The sequence below is a fragment of the Lepidothrix coronata genome, unplaced genomic scaffold, assembly GCF_001604755.1.
Source record: "Lepidothrix coronata isolate B3197 unplaced genomic scaffold, Lepidothrix_coronata-1.0 Scaffold235, whole genome shotgun sequence".
NCBI classification, from domain to species: Eukaryota; Metazoa; Chordata; class Aves; order Passeriformes; family Pipridae; genus Lepidothrix; species Lepidothrix coronata.
In genome coordinates this window covers 919,778-938,127 of record NW_016690415.1, presented here as the reverse complement: position 1 = coordinate 938,127, position 18,350 = coordinate 919,778, and positions in this window count along the sequence as shown.

Here is an 18,350-nt window from a genome sequence, read left to right as displayed (position 1 = left end):
TGTGCCTTTGGATGTGGGGTTATGTGTATGCACCTGCAGTTGGGGTTTTGAGTGAATACTTCGACCCCTTCCGAGGAGATCATGGTGCATTAATCATCTCCAACTTCAGACTCTAACTTTATGGATTATCTTGCCAGTTATTTGTTTTGGAGATCCATCCTTTTGGTTGAAGCATGTAGCTTTCTCACTGTTAGCTTTTCTAATAATGCTATTTGAGGAAAAATTTATATGAGTTTCTTATCTTGGTCCTCTCATTCTATTTGTGTTGGACACCAGCCTGATTGGGGTTTTTTTACTCTAAATGGCAGTTTTTATCACTGTTTTCAGTTTCAGCCACCCTTTTAGGAGGATCAGAAATCCCAGTTTGCCACTTTGCTAAGTATTATCTTCTCAGATACCACTTCATTTAATATGAATGCATTTTTCATCATGTGAAAGGATGTTGAAATGTAATTATTTAACTTCAAAGGCATTTTGTTTCTGTGCTAGCCTGTAATTTTGACAAGTTTTTGTAGTAAAACAGAAGGCATGATTGCTGTGTAATCAAAATGCTTTTGAGAGTTTATGTATGAAGTAGTCTCTGAATGTTCAAAACAAAATGTGTGGGTTTGTTGCTTTGAAATATGGAGTGGCAGAGTTAATCATCTTAAATTCTTTAAAAAAAATCTAAGATAAAATTATGTATTTACAAGATAGCTTTTGCTGGGCAATGAGACAATTGGGAAGGAAAACCAGTTACCACAAATTGAACAGAGTGTCAAATTAAGATCATGAATACTTCTCATGAAGGCATGTCCAGTGTACAGGAAGCTTTCTTGCATAGCTTTTCAGTGGACAACTCGGGACTTCAGCTGGTGAATTCCACCATGATCTGAACCTCAACTCTGAGTGAAGAACACTCAAAACTTACAGATGCAAGAAGAAGACCAAGTGGACAGAGTCAGCAACTGGAGCAAGTGAAAAAATCCAATAAATACTACTGGAAATTAAAGGACCATATGGGCAAATTTCACCAGTCCCTTGGGCTTTACTTAGAGAATTTGACTATTAACCTATATTATATATAACCTATATTATAAACTATATTTGAGGTACGAAAGAGAGGAGGTAACCTTAGTCTACCATCCTGGCTATCATCCATCACTGATGCTCTCCATTTATTGATTTGATGACAGTTTGTGATTGTTTTCTATGACGACCTGCAGAGCTTTGCTCTGTCTGCAAAGCAGGCTATTCCAGTATATTCAATCCTTCAGAGCTTTTCCCAGCATGAAATAAGGCCAAAGTCTTAAAAGGCTTCAGGTTCTTGTCAAGCCCTCTTAAGCAGCCCTGCAGAAAATCCCTCCTCTGCCCCCCCATCCCCTATTCCTCATAATACCCATGATCCAAAGGTATGGTTTAATTCTGCATAGTCTAATGTCTAGGTGTGAACTAGACATTCTGACTAGATATAAAATGTTGTCCTGGGGCCTTGGTATGAAGCATTTTCAGTACAGGAGAGCTTTCTTTTCCTGAGCTTTTTCCCATCCTTTCAAAGCCAGCTGCTAGTTCAGCTCTATTGACTGCCTGTGAGGGAGGTAATTGCTTCCTTCACAAGTCTGATCCTGTTGCTAAAGTGCTGGCAGGCAACCTTTCAGCACCACATTGTTTTTGGATCTATAGCAGCTGACATGACTGCCTTTATTTGCACAAACTCCAAGCATCAGAAGGATGTTGTCGGTGATGTAACATCACAAGAGTGTCAGCCAGATCTCCTGAACGGCATAATCCATTCAACCTGGATTATCACTTGTCCAGTACCAAAACTGACAGTGAATGTAGTCTGTCACATCACTCTCCAATTTGGACAATCCTCACACGAAGATCTGCAGCTTCTCAAAGATCAGCAGGAGCTTCTGAAATGTCCTCAGTGCCCACTGTCTGCTGTCTGCCTGCTACAACAACAGGGCAAAGAAAATCTGACACACTTCAAAGGCATGTGCAGCATCCAGAACAAACAAATTGGAGGACTGTGCTCAGCTGAGAGCACATTATGGCACTATATGAAAGAGCTACAAACTCTTGCCTGTTTGAGAAGGAGAATGGATTAGATCTCCCACAGTAGAGCAGAACTAATTTCCTAGCACAATTCAAGCTATTAAGACGCTAAATATAAGGGTGAGTGTACATCCTGTTTGAGAAGCTTATAGCCTATGTTGGTGACTGGTATGTTAGCTTGAGTTCATATATCATGTGCAATACTCTTGCTTTGCACAGTCACAGTTATGATTTTTATGCTGAGGTGACTCCCCCTATACCAAAGTTGCATTAATTGTGAATCAGGCCTTCTGTACTCCCGTTTAAATGGAAGGAAAAGAAGCCCAAAATACAACAGCAATGGCTGTGCCACAGCAATAACGAAGAAGAGAAGCCAACACTCCTTTTTATGCAGTGGAAGATTAAATTTTAGGTTTTGTCTCTCCTTAGCTCAGCAGAGACCACGTTTACAACCATGTGAAGCACTAATTTAGAAGTGATTCTACCACAAAGACTTGAAAACTAATTTCATAGGAGCTCTTCCTCAGCTTACTGGGTTCCATCTTCCTCTGCTGCTGTTTGTCCCTCGGAGAAGTGGTTCAGCGCTATTTTATCCTTCCCATGGACGTAGGCGGAGGTCGATCTCTAAGAGATGCACAAACTCCTGAAGAGCCGCGCCCCTCACCGTGCCCGGCAGAACGCTAGATGGCAGCCGGAGCCAGGGAAACAACGGGGGACTCAGGGTTCCTTTTCTTTAGAGAACACTTCCTTTTCCACGCCTCCCTTCCATCCTCCTCCTGCTCCCTGTAGTTATTGTTGGATACAATAACTGGGAGCTGAGAACTATTCAGAATAATTATACCACATTTTTTTGAGGACTTCAGCTCTGTGTTTCTGTGACTTGAGAAGGACTTGTGCCAGCAGCATTAACATTCCCATCTTTTCAAAGTATGTTGAAGATTGTGATATCTATCACAAGAACAAAAATCTGAATTCTAAAATAAGTTAAAAGATATACAAGTTTTCAGACTATACTACATTTAAGGCTTTATTTGCTTCCCCTAGATTTTTGCTAATTAGGACATGGCTTTTTAGAAGACTTTTTTTAGGCTTACCAGATAATCTTCTGGGCAAGGATGTATTAATCTGTATACAGGTACAACATCCCTGGGACAACAGGGACACAAATGAGCAGGTCTTTATGATCTTTGAGATGCAACTGTCTTATTTTCCAAAGAGAATGCAAGCTCAATATTTTGCCTCCAAATGTGTTGTGATGATGTGAAGGAACTTTATCAGCTGTGTCTGCACTGTTCCTAGACTGTATAGCATATTGAGACTATATTTTTCAGAATCTGTTCAAGCATGGATAGGTAACTCATCCCCTTATTTCAATATTTCATGGGTGTCTGCTGCATCCTATAAAAAGTTTATTTGTATTTATGACCTTGCCTAGGAAAGTAGCAGCCTAAAGATTAAGTACCAACTCATTACTGACAAAAGGATCACTCTTTATCAAAATGTGGCTGGTTAAGATTTGCCTCAACACTGTTCTCAGGAAAAGACTTTCCTGCCCTGCCTGCAATATGTCTAGAGATACCCTGCTAGACCACAACATCCAGAGCATTTCCAGTGTAAGGACACTGCTGAGCACATCTGCACAGCCTGTTGGGCAGGCCCCAAGGTATTCTGCTTCCTAATAGCAAGTAACAAAATGTTGTGAACTGTCTGCAATGCTATTTCCATACAGATTGGGGTCACTTAAAATGATCCAGTTACTCTAGTATGGATCAGCATGATACAACTCTTTTCTACTGTGACTTCTCTATGATGTTGCAAGACAGCTACACTCTCCTTCCTTCTACTATCCTCAGTTTCAAATTCCCTTTGGACAAGAGAAAAGCTCCAAATGCTGTTTCTGGCAGCGGGGTCCTTGACCAAGGACAAATAGCTGCAGAAAGAGAGTTCCAGATGAGATGTGTCGACCTGGGGAATGCCGAGGTGTGGGATCTTCCGGAAGGTAGGAGAGGGGCTTGGCCAGAGTAGACCAATGATGCCTTAAGCCCCTAATGGTTTTTATTTTTCTAATACTTTTAAGTTTTATAAGTAGTGGAAGTAGACTCTAAAAGCAGCATCCCTTACATCCCTTTCTCTGTAGCACCCTTGTTTACACATTCCTTAACCCTCTTACCCCATTCTATGCTCCCTATATCACTCCTACCCCCAAATCCAGTAGAAATGTTTAGTCTTTTGTCAAGGCAAGGCCTAGATTGTTTGGAGAATGCTTGTATCTTGGCCTAAACCACAGAACACGGTCAAAAACTGGGTGACTATGTACCCTTTGTGCTCTGATGATGGTGAAGATAGGATGAAAAGAGGGTCCCGAAATACACCCCAGACCCATTTTCAGGGGGTGGACCCGGGGCAGTCCAGAGTAAAGGCCACAGGGTGGACACATTTGGGATTGGATGGATGGTATTATAAAATGTAACATCTCAGGCACGGCCTGCGCGTCTTGTGACATCTTTGCCTTGGCATAATAAACCCTTTCTTATCTCACCCCTAATTAACTGCTCCGGAGATTTTTTTGAAGCACCATAAATCCCACGGCAACACCAACAGCAGCAGGGACAGCAGGTTGTAGTTTGGTACCAGCTTATATTAGTATCTGTAGGGAATGCCTCTGGGTTTAGAAAGGTCATTCTTTTCCTCTATACAGTTATACAGAAAGCCTCTGTAGGGATTTTCAATTTTCTATAGTTCTTCCAGATTAAAAAAAATAAATTCAGGTATAAAAGTGCATCAGGATGCCTTCCTTATTAATGGCAGAAACCTCCACTTTACTGGATGTTTGCGTTGACCTATTGTAGGCAAACATAAAAAATACTCATTATTTTCACCTCACTACCAAAAGCTAAAAATAATAAAAGCCCCCTTTATTTCTGCTTGATTATACTTGAAATTGTGGTTACAGTTCTCAACAGTTCTCCAGCAAAACACATTTAAAAGAGAGTAATGGTTGATGTTATTAGAAATTCCTGTTTCAATATTTATTTAGTTGTAATTAGCCATGTATTAGCTGTGTAAAAGTAAATTATATCTCACTTCATCTGTGCACCTTGTTCAGCTCACTGTGTTGAAATGGAATTCGTAATGACAAACCGTCGTAGCAGGGAGAGGTTAAAAGCTCTACTTCTGTAGGCACTTAGATATTAATAGCAGTTTCCACTGAAAGGAAGTGCAAACCCAGACATAATGATTCCCATCAACAGTCATTTGTGTAGCTGACACTGAAAAACACTGCTATGCAGTCAGCTGGATCAATTAAGAGAGAAAATGTTTTTCACTAGTGTGCACTCCAGTTCTCTTATTTCTCCTATCTCTTATTTAAATATCATGGTAAATTAATAACTAGTAGACTCTGTCAAACCATTTCTTTCTGCCTCTTGTGTACCTGCCAACTACTAAGCCTAATACTTGAGATTTTAGGAAATGCCAACCCAACTCTATACTCAAGCTAGTTCCTCCAGCTCAGCAGACTCTGTTACTAGTGTTTATTTCTTCTTCCTAAAGTTTTCATTGCAATCCTCACTGCATTTCAACTGAAGTCAAGTGGATTATGTCTCCTTGGGAATCCAGAATAGAGAGTTGATTGTCTAGGATTTTTCATTTTAAATGAAAGATTGACAGACAAAATGTACAAGGGCTGGGAAGCAGAAACGGAAATCATGACCCCATTCCCTCTCTCAGGTACATGTGGAGTGCTGATTTCTTTAGGCTAGAATACCCTCCTCTCTTCCTTTTCAGAGCAACACAACTTCTGGAAGTTTAAAAAAATAGGACCATAAAAGTATCTCCCTTGATGTATTTGAAATGAACATTAACCCCAGCTACTTCCAACTCCATGCATGGCTCTGCTCCAGAAGGGTCTGACCTACACGGAGCCCTGCGGATCTGATGTAATCCATAACAAAGCTCTTAGAGTGCTCTTTCTGGAAAGCATGTATTTGCATCTATTTAAGAAATCATTTTATTTCGGCAGAACATCTAGGAAAAGAAGCAATCAGTCAGGTTTTCCACAAATATTTAAAGATATTACACTGGTTTAACCTTCACAAGAAAAGGCACCATCTGCATAGGAGATGGAACAGAAGATAAGCAAGAAGGAAAAACTCACTAATGGTTTTAATCTACAAAGAGACTAATGATTTTCTAAAGGTGGCATCAGTTACAATAAAAACCCCCAAATCAAATTACAGCTGGTGAGATAGTGTAAACAGCAAATAAAATAAAATGTTAGATTTTTCTCCTCTATTCATCTTAACCTGAGCATGTTCAATAAAAATTTAATTTGAAGGCTTTTTCCCCCCGCACTTGCTTCATATCTTCCAACATTTGCATGATGTCACACAGAGGCAGCATCTTGGATGTGTGACTCTTCCATTACAGTCTGTGAAATTTATCCCTAGCATTTCCATACACAGTGCAGCAAATGTAAATCCACTCCCACCCTCCCTGTTGCAATGTCTTCTGTCAACAACTTCAGAGGCAGCATGAACTTAATGAACTCAGACTGCAACACCATTAAAGATGATGCATTTAGTTTTGAAAAGGGTGTCTAAGGGGGTGTCTGTCTTACAGTGACAGAGATCTTGCAAGCTAATGGCAGAGAGGACACTTTGCAATAGCTTTCCACTAGAGGGAAGATGTTTGGGTAAAGTGAAGCTGCATACAACAGAAATTGCTAGGGTTAGTTTAATTTTGGCTCTTAATTCACTGGCTTTTTAAAGCAGAAACATTTACAGCAGGTACGTAGGTGGGCCTGAAGAAACATACAGCAGGTACTTTGTCATGTTAAACCAGATTGTAGCTGATGCAATTTGAGCTAATTAGGTGACTGAATGTAGATGAGGAAACCTAGATGAGAAAAGCAGTTCTATGTGTAACTCCGCTGATTTCATGCTGCCATATTTAGGAGCCACAGAAATGACTCCTGGTAGAATCATGATAAAATGTTATGTTTTTGGTATTCCACCAAAATCCATACATCTATATTATACATATTTATTACCTTGCCAGTGTCCACATACATTAAAAAAACCCTGGTTTGGAAAAGCTAAAATTCCTGTATAAACTCATGTTTAAACTCATGTATGATAAGTTTAACTTTTTCAACTTTAACTTGATAAATGCTAATTAAACTTGTACCCCTCAATTTGCTTTGCCATGGCTAGGCTTAGGAGACCTAAGTGCCTAAGACCTGGTGCCAAATATTTTCTGCTCATCACCACCGAAATACTTTACACCCCTGAGCAGTCACTTTTAGCAGTGACAAACCAACAACATGCCAGAGAGGAGCAGGTGGTAATGGTGAACAGTCCCTTTTTCCCCAGCTTCTGAGAGGACAAGTGTTCAGATCACCATCTGCTTCTTCAGCAGCAGCTGATCAGTAGCTGTGTGCTCAGCAGCCTGACCCTGCAACACCACAGATCTGAAGTAAGAGAGCAGCATGTTCTCAAACGCCTTCAGTGGATGACAAGTCATTTGATTAATGCAGGTGTATCTTCCTTTCCTTGAACCTCCTACATGATCCTGTCTGTGGTGGGATGTTATTGATTTTTACAGCTTCATGTACATCCAGCAAAACATTTTGTCATGTGCTTACCTGTAGGTTCACTTGTAGTCCCAATGACACCATGGAGTATACTTAGGGAAACTAAGCACATGCCTGGGAATATGTCACAACCTAATAGGCTACTTGGCTTGTGGGAGGGTAGGGATCATGACCATGGTTTGTAGGTACAGAGGCTTTTATCCTCTAAATTTCTATACCTTATTACAGATTAGCACAAATAGCACAAAAAAAATCAACAATAGCAAGTATATCTATGGTTAATAAACATATATATATATCAAACTATTACAAATGATGATAAGCAATCAATAGCATAGTATCAATCATTAGTATGGCAGACAATAATATCAGCATCCAATTGTGTAGCAGTAACAAGAAGGGTATATGCTATTACAGGTTACTACAAGCATAATTAGTAAAAGTAAAGCAATGTATTAACAGTACAGTAGCAGATACACTCACAATAGATTACTTATATGGGTATATAAACTGGCTGGTATCAAGTGAATTACACTGATTTCAGAAGGGGATAAACCACCCCAAATGAGAAGACAAACTGATCCCAGAAGGGTACTCAGCCATCCCAGAGGTGGTAGGACAATCCCCCAAAACTGTGTCCGGAGGGAGTCCAATAAGAGAGTTAAGCAGAGCTTTGTTTTGGAGATGATCTGTGTCACCAAGCCTGGAGTCAGCCAGGCATCCCTGGTGAGCGTTCAAGTTCTCAGTGAAAGTTTTTGTGGGATTTAACCTGTTTAGGAAAGGAAAAGCAAGTGAAGCATGGGAAGTACTTGGAGAGAAGGGCTTCATCTTGGAAAAAAGCACCTCTTAGATCATAGAGGCATAAGGGTTTTAAGACATCATCACCTGAAGTAGTCAACAGATACTGTTAATTTCCATTTCTTCACATGTAGCAGCCAACAGATGATGCTGTTTGCTGTTCCTTTAGAACCATTTTATTTTCCCAAACTGTGTACGTTTTTTCAGACACTAAGTTGTTGTCACAGTTTCTTATTTTGGGACTTATTGATAATGTCTCAGGATGTCTCTGGTTTCCAGGTACCCAACTGTACTTCAAAGATGTCAGCTGCACTGCTCAAGATTGTTTCTCTTTCCCCAGCCTAGTCTTCCACATCACAGTTTCAGGCTGGCAGACTTTTCTCTGTCAGTATTTTTCAGCAAAACATTTTCTTTTGCTCAGTAATTTTCATCCTTTCAAGCAGGCCACTTTTATGGCTGTTCACATCAGGACATACAAAGGCTGGAGGGTATTCCTAGAACAGAGCCCTCCATCCCATCAGGCACAAGTCCACATGTTGAGGCTGAGGAGGCAACACTGGCATTTCTTTTCAGCAACTGCATCTGATGAAGTGCTCTTTTGTTATGTTCACTTGTTGGAATTATTTTCTCCATGTTGCTACTGCTTCTCCCGATAAGCGCCTATATTTCTGTTTAACATTCAGTCTCCCACAACAAACACTTTTTTTATATTCCCTGCAATGAATGTTCATCATTTAATTAACAGCACCAGAGACTATTAGGTGTCTCAGCCATGCCACTGCAAAGCGAGAAACTTTAACATGAACCACAACAGCAATGCTGGAATTTAATTATGATTACAGCTGTAAGAAATTAAGATAAAAGATACAGATTAATAGAAAAACTAGTCCTTCCATTTTGACAATGAATCATGGAGAAATAGTTTTCTTGTGCTTTTCTTCTGATTTCATCCTATCTGTGCTTCCTTAACACTCCCATAAGAGCATTGAAAGGGAGTGTCAGAAGCCCCTATTAAAGTCAGGACAGATAGTGTATTACTTCTTCCCTAACCATGAGACCAATTATCCTTTTGAAAAAGAATATACAGTTGAAATTACATAATTTGCTCTTGACATCTACCTTGGCCAGAATTTTTTTCAACACTCAGATACTTAAAATTAGTTTTTCAGTTGTTGTTAGTAAACCCATTATTCCCTATCTCCTCTCCAATTCTTTCCCTCTCCCCTAAGGCAGGTGTTTTCCCTGAACTCTTGTTCCCCTCCTATATGTTCTCCACCGAGGTTGCTTCAGCCTGTCTTTAAATATTATACTGGACAATTTATCAGGCATGCTGAAACATCAAACATCTAGGAATTTTACCTTCCAAGATCTCCCTATCCCATCCTTCATCTACTCTAGGCTGAAATTTTACACTTTCTGAACTGGTATTAATTATTACAGAAATGCTTATCATTGAATTTTTTACGGAAAGGTAAACAAAAGACAGAACTGAATGTTTTGACCTTCTCCACATCAAGCTGTTTTGCAAATGAAGCAGGGGCCGCCTTCTTGCCTGGTTCTTCCCTTACTAAGGCTTTTTTTAGCAAAATTCCTTGTTATTTGCCATTTTTCTTATGCCTTGGTCTTTTGTATCCTGTTCCTAATTGCTCAAGCTCGTTTTTCTTTTCTTGCAACTATGAAGATGACCTCCTTTCCATTTTTTTTTTCTTTTGCATTTGAGGACAGAGGTGAAATGACAGAGAGGCAAGCTGCCTGTGTCCTGGCTGAATATTTCTGCATCTGTCTTTCCTATCATTCCTTTTTGAGTGACAGCTATCCTCCTTAGCTTAACCTTCCCTCTCATCAACTTCCCATGAAATTTTAGTGATGCAGTACCTGAATTTAGTCAAATCTACCTTTTCCAAGGTCTATTGTTTTGCTTTACCAGTCAGCTTTTGTCTTCACCTCTTAACTGTGTACTCTCCTTATTTTGGCAACTTTCATGCAAGCTGATGTCAATATCAGATTCTCTCTAATGGTTGTTAAGTAATTTACAGAATTAACTTAATGACAACTGAAATTAAAACAACAGAGATAAGAAAATCTGTGAGAATTAGGCACTACAATACTCCTGAATGGTTGAATTAGAAATGTGCATCCTTATTTTCACAGTGTCACAGAATATGCTGAGTTGGAAGAGACTCACAAGAATCATCATGTGCAACTCCTGGCCTTGCACACAATCATCCCCAAGAGTCTTACCAGCTGCCCAAGAGTATAATCCAAATAATTCTTGAACTCTGTCAGGCTTGGTGCTGTGATCGCTTTCCTGAGGAGCCTGTTCCAGAATCCAGCCACCCTCTGGATAAAGAATCTCTTCTAATATCCAACCTAAACCTCCCCTGACACAACTTCAGGCCATTCCCTTGGTTCCTGTCTCCACAGAGAAGAGATCAGTGTCTGCTTCTCCTCTTTCCCTCACAAGGAAATTGTAGACTGTGATGAGGTCTCCCCTCAGTCTCCTCTTCTCCAGGCTGAACAGACCAAGTGACCTCAGCCACTTCTCATACAACTTCCCCTCAAGGCCCTTCACCATCCTTGTTGCCCTCCTTTGGACACTCTCTAAGAGCTTAATACCTTTCATATATTCCAATGGCCAAAACTGCACACAATATTCCAGGTGAGGCCGCACCAGTGCAGAGCAGAGCAGGACAATCCCCTCCCTCGACTGGCTGGGGATGCTTTTCCTGATGCCTCTCAGGACATGGTTGGCCCTCCTGGCTGCCAGGGCACTGCTGACTCATATTCAACTTGCCATCGACCAGGAGCACACCTAGCAATACAGCAGTCTGAAACTCCCTGGGGAAAAGTTTGTAGTAAACTACCATAATTAGATAAAATTTCTTTGATGAACAGTAGTAAGAAGGTTATGTTAATTAATTGGTGCCCTGTTCTCTAAGATGCAATTTAACAACTTTAAAAGGAGTCAACGTCCCTTAACATATTATTGGCGTAATAGGACTGAGTTTCATTTGGGAGATAGCTCATGGCACCAGGACACAAGGAGTTTCCAGATTTACAGTTTTCTTGCATGTTCTTAGGAGGACAATTTAAATTTAACTGCAGTTGTTTAATGCTTCAGATCTTTGTTCATTAGTACTTCCCCATAAAGGGAGGCAGGTTTCTGCCATGACCTCCATTCTGCAGGTTCATTTCTGGGCCCACTGGGATGGCCACGTGTAGCTCAGCCCCTGGCCTCCCTTGTCTGTATCCCTCCGACACTCCCCTGCCTGCCTTGCGGGTAAGGTCGTGCTGAGTTCTCAAATTTGGATCTGCATAAAGCCCAATGGAAGCTGCTGCTTTCCTTCAAAATGGAGGCAAAATGTTAAATGCTCTGCAGTAACCATCAAGAAGTGTGCTACAGGGTTTGTTCTTCTCTGTGTGGGAAAAAAATCAAACCACCATTGCTCACCTTCCAAAGGGTGTGTAATTGAGGGCAGGGAAGGCTCTGCTTCACCTGCTGAACTTGTTTCACTGTGTGGAAAAGTTGAATGCTCAGTGAGTCATAGAAAGTAAGCACGATTCCCAAGAAAAGCAGTTAGGGATGGAGAGTCATGCTTGCTCTTTCAGCCAAAGTTTGTGTATGCATTTTGCATAAAACAAATATTGCATAAAATATTTATGCAATCCTTGTGGCCAGACCCAAACTGACTGTTCCAAGCTTCGACATAAGGAGCTAATTGCAAGACTAAAAGTCACAGTCTTGCTTTCCTGTGCAATGAAACTCTTTTTCACATCAAGCAGGGCATTGCAAAAGAGGAAAACTGTGAACAATCTGGAGGCAAGGTACCTCAGTGCAAATTTTGAGCCTGCATTCACTAGGCAGAAGAGGACATTGAACGAATTTTCCTCATCTTGCATGAGTGCTCCACTACAGAGTGATTTATAAAGAGAGTTTGTTCCTCTTGCCAATCTGTTTTGAAGAAAGAGAATGAGCTCTGCATCTGATGCCAAAGGAGAGGCTCTAGGTGAAGACTTAGAGCTTTGAAACCTGCATGGAGGAAACCATCACTTCATAGCACTGGCTCGTACATAAATGACCCAGAGAGGGAGGAACTTAAGTAAAATGTTAGACCTCAGCACTTACAACCACCTAATTTGCATAACTCCCTGTCAGGTTTGCTGCTGTCATGCTCAGATACACAAATGTTATACACAGGTCTCTTTGGGTTCGTGCTTTCAAGATATTTAAGTGTGTCACTCTATTATAGCAGTTGTACTAGAGATAAATAAAATATTACCTTTCTCTGATCATACTGCTTTCTTCTCTAAAGATAAGTTCTGTCTAAATTACACATTAGGAAAATGAGTGAGTGTAGTTAAACACTGGAATAAATTGCCTGAGGAAGTCTGTGAAGAGCTTTATCATGGGAGACTTTTACCAAGACATAAGACAAATATCTGCCAGGAAAGTTGTAGGTAGAGTTTATCCAGTGTCTAGGTGGGAGGTAGAATGGTTGATCTGCAGAAGCCCTTTCCAGCCATAATTTTCTATGATTCAGACAGTTCTGACTGTAAAGATTGCTTCACACTGTGTGTGCATAATAGCCTCTTGATCCTGATAACAGTGCTAGATACAAACCTACTGTGTCACTTGCAGCTTCACACTTCATAAGAGTTTATTCAGTGAAAACAGCATCAAAAACCTCCATACTGCAAGGAAGTTAACCCTGTGTTCTGGCAGCAGATAAGTCACACTGGAAAAAATTGTCATATCTGCTGAGTTCTCAGCAGGCAGTACTCCGTCCATACAGCTTCAAAGTAGCACCCTCCGTGCCCATGTGCTGCTACCTCTACATCTCTCTGGTTAGGATCATTAATGCTTCATTCAGAAAGCCATCTCGCCAAATTCTGCTCAATTTACTCACAAAGAACCTGCCTCTTCTTCTACACATACATGGATCATAGGCCTTTCCTCTTACTTGCAGGTCTGTACATGGAAGACTTTCGGAGCTGCTTATGCACAAATGCTGTTGTATTTCTGCCAGAAGGATGACTAAGAAAACAAAGCCAAACACTGTAGTTATACTCATAAGCTGGTTTTATGTATCTCAGAATAAAAGAATATTTTAAACTGATTTCTACCGAAGAACCAGCCACAGATTCATATTGAAGTTTTTTTTGCTGAATAGTGTGCTAAGCATTGAAGAAGCAGCAAGTTAGAGAAGCCCATCTTACTGTGTATGTCAGGGGCAGATCAGAAAAAGGTAAAAGGAAAGATCAGGCACGTGAAAGACTTGGGCTGTGAAGAAGTGAGGTTGTTAAACAAAGATGAGAAAACTGAGGGCATATTTATTATTTATTATTATCTGAAATAGTCAGGCAGCTGCTGCAAATAATAAAGGAATGAATATTGAGTGAAGACAGAACAAGAAATCAGATTTAAAGTGAGGCAAGAAAGATTAATTCTCATTAGAAAAAAAATCTCAGAGAGATTGGGAAATAGCTACTTGCAAGTTGTAAAGAACATCCATCAGACATGTGATGTTAGTGCTCATCCCTTCAGGGCGAATGACTTCTCAAAGTTCTTTCCAGCCATTTGCCTGTACTTCTACGATAAGATACAAAACAGATGCAGATTTGACAGGATACATTAGAAACTGAAGGAAAATCCATCTAAAAACTTGTAAAAGTTCCTCTCCCTTGTTGCTCTGTCTCAGGAGACTGGGAGGTCCCTGGGGCAGTGTCTGAATACAAAAAGCAGAAACCAAAACCTTTGCTTATATGGTAAGTGTAATGATATTTGGAAACAGAATCTACTTGCATTACTCTTGGGCTTGTTACAGAGTTGGAAGATGTACAAATATTAATAGTAACAGGTAAAATTAGACTTCTCATTATCTGTGATGGCACCAGGAGAGAATGGAGAGCTTCTTCAATCATCAGTATGCATCACTACAAAAGTCCAACAGTTTTAACAACAGCATCCATCAAGAACTTAGCTATTAATTATGGTGTTAGTTAGACCTCTAACAAAGTGGTAGAATTGAGGTCACATACAGAAAATCCTCCTCTTGAAGAGGTATGTTGCACCAGATGCAGTGGTTTGATTTTTGTCCAGATAAGGGTGGGAAAACTTGTTGTTAAGACATTCATGAAGACAGCCAAAGGTGTCCCCTTTGTTTCTCAGGTGAGCTCATCCTGAGCTGTCAGACGTGAGCCACCAAAGAAGAACATGAAGTTGTTACACCACCTGAGCGCTGAAGTTCCTTCTTTGTTGCTGCCTGTACACTCAGCAAAAAGCCTGTAATGAATACATCTGGCTTGTTAAAACAAGACCTGCTGGTTTCTGATCTCAGCTTTTTGGACATTCTCCCTCTACTCTCAGCCACTTTTGCAGCAAAATGCAAGTGGCCCAACCCAGACATTTTGTAATGCAACCAAATTCTCTACCTGTTATTCAATGAAATAAAAAGATGCTTTTGTAAAAAAAAAAAAAAATTACAATTTTCCAGGGTCATGCTGATCTAAAAAATTTTGAAACTGGAATTTTACAAGTATTATGGGGCTGCTGGATTGAGCTAAGAGGGCTCACAGGGTCACACTGAGCAAAAGGAGAAATAGGCCTCAAGTTGCAAAGCAGGAACTGACATACACAGAAATGCAAGTGCACACCTTAGCAGGGTCTTGTGGTTTAACCCCAACCAACAGCCAGGCACCACACAGCCCACTCACTCATTTCCCCACCAGTAGGATCAGGGAGAGAATTGGAAGAGTAAAAGCCAAAGAACTTGTGGGTTGAGCCAAAGAGCTTGTGAGTTTAATAGGGAAAGCAAAAGCTACACACACAAGCAAAGAAAAACAGGGAATTAATTCACTGCTTCCCATGGGCAGGGAGGTGTTCAGCCATCTCCAGGAGAGCATGCCCCAACACGTATAACAGTTACTTGGCAAGACAAAGAGCATCATTCCAATCATCCCCTCCCACTTCATATACTGAGCCCAATGTCACATGGTATGGAATAGCCTTTTGGTGACCTGGCCCAGCTGTGTCTCCTCCCAGACTCCCATGCACCCCCAACTTCCTTGCCAGCATGGCAGTACAAAAAGCAGAAGAGGTCTCAGCCCTGTATAAGCACTGTTCAGCAACAAGAAAAACATATCTGTATTATCAATTCTGTGTGCAGCACAAATCCAAAACAAGAGCCTCATACCAGCCACTGTGAAGAAAATTAACTCTATCCCAACCAAAACCAGCACAGAGAGTGACCAATGTGTGTCCCAGCAGGCTCCAGAGACTCTAATTCTAGCTGCCTGGAGCATGTAGTGTCTTGTCTCAGGTCTCCTTCTTTTACAAGGCAGCTGAGAGTGCTAGGAGCAAAGAACAGGGGGCAAAGGTAGGCTCATAGAGATGGCACTCACAAAAGCCAGCACACAGAGAGAAGAGTAACTGAGTGTGGTTGGAGGCAACTCAAAGTAGGCAAGGAAAGTAGGTCAGGGAAAGGCTCATCCATCCAGTCAAAGATCAGTTCTTTTACTGGAGTCAGATAATTTCTGGCTCATACCAGAAAACAAGTAGCAAGGAATCTAGAATCTCCATATCTGGCATAGTTTGAAATGGGAAACCCAGGCTAAATTACTTTCAACTCCTAACTTGGCACAGCAAGGCCTCCTTTTAAGACTAATGACCTAGTCGAAAAGCTGTAGGGCTTTGTGGAAGCCAACTGTCTCAACCTATCTCCCTGCTGATGTTCTGCTGTGTATGAACCATATTTTGGAGCCAAAAAGGGGAGCTGAAAATTAATGATTAAGATTTTTGGGCCTCTGCTATTTTCAGGAAAATGTTTCTTCCTAAAAATGCTGCTAAAATCTGTTGCTCTTAGCTACAAACTCTTTAATTCCAGGTGGGTGATACTGAGTGTGATGGATGCTCAGTAGTACTAGTGTGTAAAATGAAGGCAGAAACAGGTGTTTATAGGAGCTGCTTGAGTTTAGACCCTTCAATTTACAAGACTTTTAAAACTAACCACATCAATAATTTCCAAAGGAAATCGCACTCAAGTCCACTTTTATATGTGTGTTCTCTGCCTGGATTAGGCAGCCCCCACTCAGCATGGTGGCTGTTATTCACACTATTCTTAGAGGCCTTTCCCTGTCCGGGTATTTTATAATTCACCCACAGTGAACCAGGTCCTTTCTCTAGTGCCTTTCCTTTCCTTTTGCTATGTCAGTTTGACAATAACATACATCTTGTTTACCATGAAAAAGCAAACCCTTCTTTTCCTGCCTAAGTCATCAGTCTGACAGCATCATTGGACTTCCTAAAGATCTGCTGCCTTTTTTTAGTGGCTGCAGTACAGCTAACTGTGAGCTTGTTTCAAGTTGCAGAATGTTTCATACATTTGTGTATTTTCTTTCTTAGTTTTGAAGTTGGTTTTTTTTTTCAAAACTCTGTCAGAAGAGATTACACATATAACTTCTGTCTGAACAGTGTGTTTTTCACCCTCCTAGATGCAGGGAAATTCAGAATACTCTGAAGACCCAGAAATAAATGGAAAGAAACTATATTACTGAAATTGAATTTACTTTAAAGGCATCTCATTTTAGGGGACGGTGACAGAAGCAAGGAGGCAAGCTACTGGTGAATAGTTTGGGGTTTATTTTTTTCTGTTTTCTTAGTGCTCTGTCACAGTTTGTCTCTGAAATTCAAAAATTCCTCTTCCCTTAGACAAAATTAGAGAGCTGTAGCTTGGGCCCAGTAGTTTTAGTTTTCATGTAGGAACAGAAGGTCAAGTTTAAAGAGCCTGGGAAGTGTCTTCCAAATAATCCACCCAGCTATTCGTGCATACATATACACGCACAATGTATGAGGGTGAGAAATCCTTTTGAATCTGTCATTATGATGATATCAGAAAAGTATTGCTGTATCACTAGTAACTTTAAGGTTTCTTGGATAATAGGTCCATAAGATTACAGGTCCTGTGGGAAGGTTATCTTGTCTGCTCACCATCTTTCTATTACCTGCTCACTGGTTCTGCCCCTGGATCTGGGACCTGTCCTCAGGAGACCTCATTCTGCAGCAGAGGTTGCAATGCCACAGAGTGATGGGTGATGGGAGTGAGATGCCATGCACGGCTCCACACTGCAAGTGTGATCTGGGAAAGCCAGGAGGGGACAAAAGGCCAGAGTTGTGACTACCATGGTAATAATACAGGTGGCCAGTGCTTCCAGTAGTGCTGGCATCAGAGCTATTCAGGATGACCACATTGCCTATTGCCAGGAACCTATCCAGGTCTGGGACCTAACATGTAATTTCCTGTGAATGAGCCATTGCCATGTCCAGTCCTAATGCCTGGTGGGAAGCTCTCCAAGTAGAATTGAGCAATCCAGATCACCAGGAGCTTGCTACAGCCTGCAGAACTCCTGGACAATCTGACAAAACCACAAGTTTTGAGGCTGCTGTTAGAGTTTGGGTGATTTTCAGCAGGGGGTAACCACATGTGGCTTTTGCCTAATGGGCAGTAGCTCACAGGGCTGATGCACCCTCAGTCCTGTGTACCTAAAAGACTGAAAATCAAAGACAACCTTTGGAGAGCTGGTGTGCTCAGAAGCTAGTCCGTTTTTTTCCAAAAATCAGTTGGTCTGTAAATACTGCTCTTGTCCTTGCAAACCCTGCCATGGTCTTACATGCCTTCATGGGTTTGGGTCAGCAGAAATTAACAGTCTCCTGATGATACAAAGAGACTGGGTCTCCTCTTTAGTGGGAGATATCACACAACTGATATTAGCACAGACATAGTTAGTCAGCCCATCAACACCAAGATCTGACAAGGCATACAATAAATAAATAAATAAATAAATAAATATGAAGAAATTTAGTGTAGTCAATCCCCAACATTAAAAAAAACCAACAACCAACCATTAGCTCATATAGCTAATTTAA